This window comes from Lactuca sativa, chromosome 6, assembly GCF_002870075.4.
Source record: "Lactuca sativa cultivar Salinas chromosome 6, Lsat_Salinas_v11, whole genome shotgun sequence".
Classification (NCBI taxonomy): Eukaryota; Viridiplantae; Streptophyta; class Magnoliopsida; order Asterales; family Asteraceae; genus Lactuca; species Lactuca sativa.
Genome location: NC_056628.2, coordinates 67,625,615 through 67,638,625, shown reverse-complemented (window position 1 = coordinate 67,638,625; position 13,011 = coordinate 67,625,615).

Sequence of the window (13,011 nt, the reverse complement as noted above, 5' to 3'; positions counted from 1 at the left end):
CACTCACACGATCTTTTTTTGAATTTATACTTGCAAATATAGTTATTAGACTTATCCAAGTGGTACACTGTTGGATTAAGTGTCTAAGCCCATAACTATAATTGTTATGTACTTGAATTGATAGTAGCAATGTCCTTTTGGGTTGCCTTCAAACCTGGCAATTGAATAAGATAACTGTCAGAGAGAGAAGAATGATTTATTAATTTATTACTTGGTTTAAAAATTAATTTGAAATCAAAATGATTTATTAATGTATTATGGAAATAATATATTAATTAGAAATCATAATGTTTAATTAATATTTAATCAGAAACTAGTTGGGAATTTATTTTGGGATTAAAGAAATTAATTGAAACTGTAGAGACTAAAGGTTACAATATTCAATAGTTGAACATTTAGCATTATAGAACCTCCCTTTAGGAGGGAACGAATTCTAGGGTGTTCCTAGGGTTTCCTTGGGCTCTAAGGGTGCCTTGGATGCCTTAGGGAGGAAGTTAAGGGATTAGGGTTACCTTAGATACACCTGCCTAATCCAAAACCTTCCTAACACCTATATAAACCCTCATTAGGGTTGCATTTCATCCATGCACTCTTAGAAAAGACTTAGAGTCAAAATTTTGACCTACCCTTTTGTCTCTAAAGTATTCCTTGGTTGCTTGGTTTGTTTGTGAGTGATTAAAGGTGCGACACTTGTGGTGTTTGCTACCGAAGGTGTTTCAATCAAGGTTTTTATATTGTTATTAGAATATAACAATCAAGGTATGTATTTTTAATCATTATTATGTCAATTTTGATTATAATACATAGAACCTAGGGTTTTTTCTTTTATATTCAAGTTTGCATGTTTAACTAGTGAAAACCTAGATCCTTAATTTAAGGTTGCATGAACACATTGGATTTGTAGTTATGCTCAAAACCCATCAGTGATGGCTAGGGTTTTCACATCCTCAGCCTTCATCACCTCGTTTTCAGCCTAGAAGAAACCCTAACCTCCACTATTGACCTTGTGAGCTTTTTTAGGTGATTTTAGACTCTTGAAGAAGAAGAAGGTGTTATTGGTTCATTGTTTGAACATAAAGTTGGTAACTTTATGGGTCCTTGAGGTTCCTTTGTGGTCTACTGTCCCATGTATAGAGAATTATTAAGTTTTGGGTTCATGCATGAGAACTTGATCTCATTTTTCTCCATATTGATCTAACTTGAGCTCAAGACATGCATGTTTATGAAGAAATGATTTTTATGATGCTTTGTGGTGAAGAAAGCCTTTTAAAACTTCAAGTGTATAGCCTGAAGAGTTAAGAGCTTAAGGCATTAAGTCGTCCAGAGTTGTTCTCACGACGTGGTGGATTGACCACCACGACATGGCGATGGACAACCATATGACTATTTTGTCCTAATGATGCTACGGCACGACCGAAGGGTGTCCACAACGTGGGGGTTAACTGGAGTTGACTTTGACCGTTGAATTTTAGACCATTTTTTACTTTGGTCAACTTTAGGTATTTAAGGTGTAGATTGAGAGGGAACTCATGTAATGTGTTTAGGTGTGTCGTAGTACTTGACTTCACTGTCAGAGAGTTGTTGTTTTAGCCTGTTGTTGGCAAGGTGAGTCTTCTCACTACAATACATATGTCATAGCATGGTGCATGCCATACTAGCTAAGTCTTATTTGTTGATTTTTGTTATGTGTGTTTATTGAGTTGCAGATAACTCCAAGACTACTGATAGTTCACAGGGTTGATGATAACCCATACGGCTGCTAAGAGCCTATATGACTGCTCATAGTCCTCAGGACTGCTAATATTCCCAAGGTTACTAATAACCCATAGTTGTTTATTATGTTGTTTTGTATGTGATATTTTAGGGAACTCACTAAGCTTCGATCTTACATTTATGGATTTAAATGTGTATCAAGTACCTCAGATAATCTTGGGAAAGCGAAGGCTTGACTGTACACTCTTAGCGACAATTTTTGTGATTCCGTATTTTTATCATACTCTGACTTTTCGGATGATTTTATTTTGATGCTTATGCTTTGTTGACTTGGTTTTCCTGGAAACAAACAATTTTAGTTAAATTAAAAATGAAAATTTTGATTGTGAAAATTGGGACATTACAAGTTGGTATCGAGCCCTAGTTTGAGGGATTTGGATGAACACTCATGTGATTCAAGACTCAAACTAAGGCTATGAGAAATTCTTATAAAAATGTTTTGGAAAAGATCAATTCTTAAGGAAGGAAGTGGAATATGTGATGTGTACAGTCAATCATAGCTCAAAAAGTGATTTCCCAAAATATCCATACTTGACTTATATGTCGTAATTGACATGCTATTAAAAAAGCTGTTAGAAGTGCATGCTAGTTGATAAGCTATGGATCCCATCAGGATTTGCATGATATAGTGCTTGATTTTGTGATGCCTTGTATCCTAGGGGAATGCTTATGATGCTATCCTAGGAGTTGAAGTTAATATTGTTAATTGTTATTTGTATATTATTTATTTGTACATAATTAGGATTTTATAGCCTTAGAATGCCTGGTTTAGCCTTCTTTACTATTCCTTGTTTGTTGTGTACTTCAGGTGGAATCATTAATTCGACCGTCTATCGGATCACGATTATGTATGATGGGTATATGCAGAGCATTTAGCGATATTAGTGGATACTTCGAGCGATGTGGGAATGTGGTTAGGATTGAACCTAGGATGAGTACCTAGGAGTTTGATGTGGATCTTTGGAGCCTTTATATGTGTATGCTAATGCACTTAGTATGGAGTAGCTTATTGACTTGAGCCCTCGGGAGGAAACTATGGGTCAAATACATATAGGTATGGAAGGTAGTATGGTCCCATACTACTGAAACTATAGGATCTGTATGAGATTCAGGAAGAGTCTTGAGACTACTAGGGAGCTTGTAGGAGTGTGTATTGTGTATGTATATACTATGGCCTGATTTTGACATTTTTCCTCACATGTTTCAGTATGGTGGTGACTACTCGAGGTTCAGGCTCTAGCGATCCGGAGAGGCCAGGCACCCATGATAATTAGATCCATAGGATCATTGCCAATGAGGTGGCCGCATCAATGAGGGAGGTGATCTCATAGATGTTCGAGTCTATTAAGACCATGTTGATCAATTTGTTCGACGAGCGCTATGTCATTGTTGTTGTGGTTACGAATGTTGTTGTAACTATAGTTGTGAAGGCCACAGCCACAACAGCCATTGTCGCTACGAGGCCACATAGGGGTGATTCGATGAGTATTAGGAATTCAACAACATGAAGCCCTCGAAGTTTGATGGGACCAAGGACCCGATTTCTGCGATGAGATGGATTTCTGATGTTGAGGGATGCTTTTACACCTATTCATGTCACGAGGACCTGAAGGTTCGATTTGCGTTGAACCTTCTTTGCTTAGGAGCGAATTACTGGTGGAAGTTTATGACTACCGGTTATTATCCTGTGGAATGGGCCATAATTACTTGGGAGCGATTTTCTAAGAAATTCTATGATGAGTATGTTCTATTGGTGGAGAGAGAGCGACTGGCTCAGGAGTACCTATCGCTTAGGCAGACTACAGAGTCGGTGACCAAGATCACTAGATGTTCCATGAGAGATGCTTATTTTGCCTAGAGTATGCTTCTTCGGAGCAAGTATGGATGACCCAGTACTTAAGTATGCTCAAGAAGGATATCAAAGATTTTGTGACAAACTCCCAGTACTATACATTGGAAGAGTTGTAGTCAAATGCTAGGAGGAGGGAGATTGAGTTGGAGAAGCATGTGAGAGAGGGTAAGGCAGAGACCCATAGGAGAGAGAAGATGCATGTTCCAATACAATCACATCTAATGACCAAGTAGCTCAAACCCGTATATTTGAGATCAAGAGATTAGAGACCACACTTGTAGAAATTATGATAAGGGTCATGAGGGGACCTGTCGGGCGGGGTCGGTCAGTTATATGTGTAGCAAGGAGGGACATTTTTTGAAGGATTGTCTGAAGTCTTTTCGTATCTTCTTCCGCTGTAATCAGACAGGCCATGTGAAGGTTGGTTGACCATTTCTTGCCTCAAGATCAGTATAGACTTCAGGTCCTACAACTTTGCACATCACTAACGGATGCCAGGGGAAGCTTAAGGCCCCAAAGGCCCCATGACGAGCTTTCCAGTTGATAGAAAAAAAAAGGCTAAGGCATTGCCAAACGTCATTACTGTTATGTATTCATTTATATTTTGTCAATTTATATTTCATGTATGTTTATATCCATGATTATGTATGTACATTCCTAGTGAATTCATTACACGCATTAGTGTTGTTTGACTCGGGTGTGATTCGAACTTTTGTTTTGCGCTCATTTATTAGGTATTTCTATGTTCCCCTTGGATTATTAGATCTACGTCTAGAGGTCGCCATCGTCGATGACCGCACGATTTCAACCTTGGATGTTTACCATGACTGTGTGCTGGAGATTTTTTGTGTGGGATTTCTGATAGACCTTATTCATATTCCACTAAGAGATGTATGTGTGATCATGGGTATGGATTGGTTGACCTGGTTTTGAGCATTGATCAACTGTGAGCGTCAGTTACTGGTAGTTCGTACCCCAAGTGAATGAGGTGACTATCTGTAAGGAAAGCACTAGAGTTGGTTCAGCATTTTGTTCAGCCACCAGGGCTAGGCAGTATCTTCAGCATGGATGTTCGAGTTACCTTGCATATGTGGTTGACACTCGAGTTAAGGATAAAAATTTAGTTTCCGATGTCCCTATGGTGAGAGAATTTCTTGATGTCTCCTGAGAGGCATGTGGAGTTTAGGATCGACCAGATCCCTAATCCTGCCTCGATTGTCAAGGCACTATATCACCTTGCTCCACCTGAGATGCATGAATTGTCCTCGTAAGTCTAGTAGTTGTTGAACAAAAAATTTATTCGACCTCGCAACTCGCCATGGGGAGCACCGATCATTTTTGTTAAGAAAAATGATGGTTCACACCAGATATGCATTGATTACTGGGAGTTGAACAAGTTGATGGTGAAAAATTGTTACATACTGCCGAGGATTGATGACATTTTTTACCAGTTGCAGGGAGCATCTTGGTTCTCCAAGATCGATTTGAGGTCAAGCTACCATCATATGAGGGTTAAGGAGGATGGCATTCAAAAGATGGCTTTATGTACTTGTTATGGTCATTAAGAGTTTATGGTGATGTCTTTTGGGCTCAACAACGCACCACCGGTGCTCATAGATGTCATGAACCGGGTGTGCATATCGATGTTGGATCGATCGGTGATCACTTTTATTGATAATATCTTTGTCTACTCTAATACCAAGGAACAACATGAGGGGCACATCTGTGAGATTCTAGGAGTTCTACGAGTAGAGAGGTTGTACGCCAAGTTCTCCAAGTGTGAGTTTTGGTTGCGTGAGGTTCAGTTTCTGGGGCATCTCGTCAACCAAAACAATATTTTGGTTGATCCGGCCAAAATTGAAGCAGTGATTTAGTGGGAGGTTCTGAGATCTCCATCTCAGATATGGAGTTTCCTTGGATTGGTTGTGTAATACATGAGATTTATTTGGGATTTCTCCAAGATTGCAATTCCTCTTACCAGGTTGACTAGGAAGGACGTCACTTTTCGTTGGTGGCCTAAGCACCATGTAGCTTTTGAGACCCTGCGACAGAGGCTGTGTGAGACATTGGTTCTACCCTGATGGATTTGATGACTTTGTGGTATATTGTAATGCATCTATTTCAGGAATGGGTACCATTTTGATGCAGAGGGGTCATGTGATTGCTTACTCCTCGAGCCAGATAAAGCCTCATGACAAGAATTATCCTACTCAAAATTTTCAATTAGGGTATTGGTATTCCCCTATCAATATTTGGCGCCATTATCTATATAGGGTCCATTCTACTATCTATACATATCACAAGAGTTTGAGGTACTTTATAGATCAGCCAAATCTGGATATAGGGTAGTGCGGGTGGCTTGATGTGGTTAAGGATTACGAAAGTGAGATCTTATATCACCCAGGGAAGGCCAATGTGGTGGCCGATGCTTTGAGCCGAAATACGGATGGTACTCCCATTCGAGACCAGTGTTTGAGGATGACCATCATGTAACCACTTTTGGATATGATCATAGAGGCATAGGATGAGGGATTAAAGAGGTAAAAGTGAAAGAAAGAGAAGATCAGGGTTCGGATTGATAGATTCATCACCGACAATCGGGAAATATTGTCCCGGTTTATGCGTGTTTGTGTTCCAGTTTTGAAGGGGAGCCACCAGACATTGCTAGAGTATGTGAATAAGTCTAGTTTCTCGATTCATCGTAGATCCAAAAACAATGTATCAAGACTTGAGATTCAATTGTTGGTGGCCTTACATGAAGAATTAGATAGCATAGTTTTTTGAGAGGTTCTTAACCTATCGGAAGATCAAGGTCGAGCATAAGAGACCACATGGTAAGTTAAAGCCTTTAGAGGACCATGTGTGGAAATGGGAGCAGATCACCATGGACTTTATCACCAAGTTACCGAGGATGACCAAAGGACTTGATGTTATTTGGGTTATTGTGGATCGTTAAGAGTGTCCATTTCCTTACTATTCAGGAGAGCTCATCGACCGATAAATTGACTAACATTTATATTCGAGAGGTTGTAGCTCATCATCGGGCGCCTAATTCTATAGTATTAGATCGAGACATCTGGTTTACATCTATGTTTTGGAAGAGCTTCCATGATGATTTAGGTACCAGGCTGCATTTCACTACAGCATACCATCTGTAAACTGATGGCTAGAGTGAGAGGACTATTCAGAACCTCAAGGATATGTTGAGAGCCAATATTGATTTAATTATTTATGTATTTGTTTGATTAAGTATGTATTATTTTTCCTCTTGTATACACATATATGTATGTTTAAGACTCTTACAAACCATTCTTGATAAATATAATTTATTTTCATTTGTTATGAGTTTGGTATATAAATTTGTGTAATTTATATATAAATTGAAATCCATATGTTAGAAATGTAAAATTTATTAATTTGTTAAATCTTGGTTTGTCAGATTAAAAATTGACACATATACAACGTATGTTTATGAGATATATAAGGAATTGAAGATTTATAATATAAATGTCCAAATTGTCATATATGTAGCAATTGGGATTTAGAAAAATGATATATGATTAATATAAATTTTCTAAAAGTGTTTGCTTAATGTTCAGGTCATGGTGATTCCAAAAATGCAGATGGAATTGAATTCTGTTATACTAATCTTTGTGAAATGACATTTAAAGTTTCGCGTTTAATTAACTTGAAAACGTCTGATTTTTGACTTTTATAAATATTTTTATTAAAATATGTCAAATATGAAATTACATTTAGGCTTTAGCCTAAGTCCAAAATGCTTTTGTAAATTCCATTTGAGGTGTGCAAGTCCTTCAATAAATAAAAACAGTTTTGATAGTTTTGACAATTTTTAAGAAATCAGTATTATACTGGTTTTTGATTCTTAAAATGGTTGTATCTTTTGCATACGAACTACGTTTTGGACGTTCTTTATATTTTCGGAATCAAAGAAACACATACTACGAGACTAGAGTGTTTGTATGGCTCACAACTGCTTAATACAAAATTTCAGTTTTTTTAGACGTATTAATTAGTGTTGACGTTTAAGGGGTTTGATTTGATTTACAATTTACACATTTGGAGGTAAGGTATCATCTGAAATCATATAATAATTGAAATAAAATTATTTATTTTACTTTAGATTGACTAAAACTCAATAAGTCAAATTATCACGAGATTCACGTTGAATTGGCCGGCTATAATTTTTGCCCTAATTCCAGGATGTCACAGACTCACATTGATGTGAGAAGACTATCAAATGATTACACTAAGTTACATGCTATAAAGATTAAATAATCTTACAGTGAAGGATTCGGCCCTATTGCGCAACTCTCGTTTGATTCTAAACATTGTAGGGTTAGGTCCTTTAGTCGAAAGATTATTTAAGTTTTGTTCCACATAATTGTATTCATGAAGTGGATGGCTGACATTGATTGGACTTCTTCAGCAACTGATGGCAGGGGAGGTAGGGAAATCCTAGGAGAGCCTAGGAAGTATTTTAGTGTGATTGTTTCGTTGTTGAGCGGGTATTGAGAAGTATTATTATGGGTAGGTGTTGGAGGACTCGAGAGGATCCTTGAGGAAAGTATGGATATGTATGGAAGGTAGTATTGAGCCCGTACTACTAGAAGCACGTGATCCATACTCGAATCAATGAAAGTTTTGGGGATTCTAAGGAATGGTCGAAAGAAAACAGCATGGTTGGATACCATGATTCGTGGCAATAGCTCTGTATCTGTCTATCTTGGTTATGGTTTCTCGAGGATAAAGTCGGGTCTGGTAATGGTTTTGGGGCCCCAATGGCGAAATCGATTTGGGTGATTGGTGCAGACCTAGATGATCTTGTTGGTTTCGAGGTCTCGAGGGTGTTGGCTCGAGGATGTGTATTCGAGTCACGGGACTCATGTATGGAATGACCGTTGTAATCAAATTGGAAATTGTAGTTAGGAGTATAATGGTTCATTGATGGTTTGGTATGTCGCTATATATGGTGGCGATTTTGCCCTTCAAGTTTTCTGAATTCAGGGAAGGAGTGAGCAGGCTTGTGACCTTCAAAGTTGGGATGTAAGCCTAGCTTGGGGTCTGTTGGTCGCAGGGTTTGGCGATAGTATGCCAGTGCAGGAGTGTGTGGGTGGATTGATGTGTTATGGATGACTTGTGATATGATTAAGGGTTTGTGTTCTGAGGTTATAGCAGGTCAGGTATCAGATCGTCGGTTGGGATTGTAGGCAAGGAGAGTATGTTTTGGATTGCAAGTTGGTATTTGCTTATGCCTTGGTGTGAAATCCTTAATGTTAAAGTGGTCATGATTGGAAAATTTCAGAGGTCTTCATCTAAATTTCAGGATTCTCTTATGATTGGTTTGATCCTTACTTGGAAGTTCATCATGCGTGTGTTATACGTTCTTGGGTTAGGAAGGGTTATACCTGGTTCAACCGGTTTAAATTATCATTTGGTTTCAACACCGGTGGGTGGTAGATCATACCCTAAGTGCAGGAGAACTGGGTATTATGCCTGAAGGATCATCGATCTGTTCGAATTCGTGGGATTGAGGAATAGTTTTAGAGATCTATGGTGCGAGTATGTGGGACTCGGTTCAGGATTTAGTTAATTAGATGTAATGGCAGTGTGTCCTCGATTATTGGTTGCATCGTTCGTCTTTCAGCAAAGGTTCTATGAAAGTTTCAAGTTGTGTCAGTGGAATTTCAATGGATGTGTCAGCTTATCATCAAGTTAGTATGTTTTATGTTCCTTTAGTCTTTGGGTATGCTTACCCTCAATGGTGGTGTGGAATTTTGGTTCATAGCAGGCTGGGTTGGGTGGCATTCAGGATCACTTTAAAAGTCTTCTTAAGTTGGTTGCTTATTGGTGGAACCTATTCAGTCTCAATTAGGTATGGATTTTCGTTTCGATCGATCATGAGGATGTCTTTTGTTAACGTTTGAGGCATGTCTTTCCATAGAATTTTGGTATTTCTGCTCTTATGGATGAGCTCATGGGTTCCCTAAGGATGTGCATTGTAGCAATTCGTTGTGTGTATGTAGGTTGGACAAGATAGCATTGGGGCTTGGTTTAATTATGTGTATGGTTCTTTTGGGAGATAGCCTTTGAATTCAATCAAGGGTGCAATCGTTGTCCTATTCTCGGGTCGTAGGCGACCATGATTTCGTCGGGCTCTGTATTGGTAGCAGCTAGTATTGTGAAAGGAATTGGGCATGGTATAGTTACGGCTTTTTTATGCGATTAGCATTGGGAGGGACGTTGTTTAGGTCCCTACAAGGTGGTGGAAATAGATTGAGATTATGTTGGCCCATGGTGTGGATCGCGAGTTACATGAAAAAGATGTAATGTTGACAATCGGCTTAATATAGGGAGCATTCCAGGCATAGGTTGCGGGCCCAGTGATCATGATTGTTGATTTCTTCTGATTATGGTACTTTCGGTATGGGTGCATTGATGGATGTCGAGAGGCTCACAATCAGCGAGTTTGGATAAAGGGGACAGTTAAAGGTTGTTGGGATTATGAGTCATATATCAAAAAGTATATGGGGAGTGGTTGCATTATAACTCCTGTTTGTTCGCAAGTTGTTTTTAAGGGTTGATCGTCAAGGTTGGGAATTGGTTATTGCCTCGGGTGTGTGTTTCTAGTTAGGGGTACATCCGAATTGTTAAGAATCGGAGGTAAATGTGGAATTCTTGGAGTTCTCATCTTTGCTCGTAGGAGCAATGGTTGGAATGGCGTGTCAGGGAGTCACTAGTTAATTAAAGGCTCTTGGACCATCTTATGGATTTGGGGTTTAGTGGGAAATTCATGATTATGTGGTTGGGTTCTTTTCTTGTATGGTTGGTAGTGATCATACTCTCAGGAAAAGGGTGGATTTATTGAGCGGGTAAATGTCAGTCGTGGATTGGGTTCCGGTCTCGGGAAGCATATCGATACAATTGATTCGGTGTTGTAGCGTTAAGAGCCCCGACTTTGTCGATCTCTCTCTATCCATGAGGTTGTGGAATATGTTGGCATTGTTTGTGCCTCTCTGTAGTGGTTATCTATTTGGGGCTCGTGTTTAGAGCCACCCTGTTTTCAGATGGAGGGTTTAACAGCAAAGGATGGTCAAGGGTCCTAGATCCCCAGTGGATTCAACAAGGTAAGTTAGGATCGAAAAGGTTTCGTATGGTTCGGATTGTGAGGAATATCATATCATTTGTGGTACGATATGATTGTTCTTTCTTAAGAATCAGTTGAGGTAGTGGATGTCATAATTGTGTAAAGGTGGTGGTGGCTTCTCCAGTATTGAAAGTTAGCAAGTCAAAGATGGTATAGGTAGGCAGCCACAGAATTGAGCCGACTTTTAGTTCGGATCGGGTCCTGGGGAAGGACCGTCTGAGTGACCCGAGATAGATATGTGGAATTACTACTTTCGGTTATTCACTACAGTAGACTTCGAGGACAAAGTCTAATTCAAGTGGGGAGAATTGTAACATCTGGTTTTGAAGTACTTCCATTGTTGATCATTATATTGGGGTGTATTGTGTTTTGGTCCCTTAGTTCCATAAAGTATGCATAAGGGCCTTGATGGCATTTTTGTAAATTGAGGCTTTAGAGCACGCTATGCATATGTGGTGTATGTTGGTCGTACATCATTGTATGCTCGACATACTTGCCAATTAAGGAAACCCTAATTTTTAGGGTTTGGCTGGTATTTAAGCATCCTTATGGCCTTATTTCCCTTCACCTCATCAGCCTACACCCTCTCATTCATGGTTGTAACCCTAGTTCACCTTGAGAAGCCATTTATAGCCTAAAAGTGTGTGTTTGTGTGCTTAGAAGAAGAAGGAAGGAAGCCAAATTCATCTTGAAAGAGTGAAGCACTTTGGATATGGGACTTATTTTTCATTTGCAACCTTGCAAAGGTAAAAAGCTTGCTATTTTATCCCTCCATCTCATAGATCTAGTGTTGGTTCTTTTATGGAGCTTTTGGGTCCCAAAATGTTAGATCGTGATAATGGCATGTTCTTGAACTTTGAGTTGTCCTTTTAGACCCTAGGAGGGGTCTTAAGTCATAAAACGGGTTCCAAGTGGTTAGTTTTGCTTCATGCATATTGTAGAATGTCTTAATGGAATAAGACCTTATGTTAAGCACTTATTGGACATGCTAGGTCATAAAGTTGGAGACTTTATGACTCCTAAAAGTATTTTGGCCATGGATCTGAAGTTTGGACATAAGAGCTTAAACCATTAAGCTCTTAAAAATGGATTTTAGGCTTGCGAGGGTACGCCCCGCATAATCGGAGTATGCCCTGCGTACGAGGTCAACCACCTCGATGGTGGTTAACCTGCGAAGCTGCAAATGCCCAGTATACCTCCGGAGTACGCCCCACGTATGCACCTTGAGTGGACTTGGTTGAGTTGACTCGGTTGGGTTGACTCGGCTAGCTTGACTCGGTTGACTTATGAACTTTAACCAAGTTTAACCTCAAGGGTATTTTGGGGATTTTGGTTGTGATTGATCACTTGGATCGATAGGTGTTGGTAGGAGCTGAGATTCAGAGTCGGGACCTCATCAGCTATGGACCAGATCGAGATGTGAGTTTTCCGTACTATACTATCGGGTCGAAGGCACCAAATCTGTCATATTGGATTGTTATCCTGGTCTATCGTATGTTGGTATGTTGTAGTGATCTGTTAGATCTGTATCCTGGTATATAGGATGATGTTATGCTTAGTGATCTGTAAGATCTATCTGATTGTTTGTTGATTGGTTATATGTTAGTTGGTGGTTGAGGTTTTACTGCTATATACATGAGCCAACGGATTGGTGGCATTCCAGCCTGATGGTTGATTGGCCCGAGGGTATTCCATCCCGATGATGACTGACCCGTTGTATATTAGCATTCCAACCGGATGGTTGATTGGCCTAGAGTATTCCAACCTGATGGTTGATTGGACCTAATATGATAGCATGGTATGTGGTGAGACTGGATTACTTTGTGCATCAGTCAAAAGGCCTAGGATATTCCAACCCACTGGTTGATTGGACCCGATATGTTTGGTATTCCAACCAGATGGTTGATTGGACCAAACTGCTTATGATGCGAGGGTAATCCATCCCGAGTATGACTGTGCCCATCATAGACATGCCTGTTATTCAAGCCCGGGGCTGATTAGGCCAAGCATGAGTATTTGAGCATGCTAGTTTGTATATGTTATCTATTTGTGTTATGGTATTTAGAGGGAACTCACTAAGCTTTGTGCTTACAGTTTTGGTTTATGGTTTCAAGTACTTTAGTAGACTGTGGCAAGGCAAATGTGTGATCGTACACATCCTTGGTTTTACAACCGATTGGATCTTGGGAGACTCTGATTTTAAATAATGTTTTAAAAA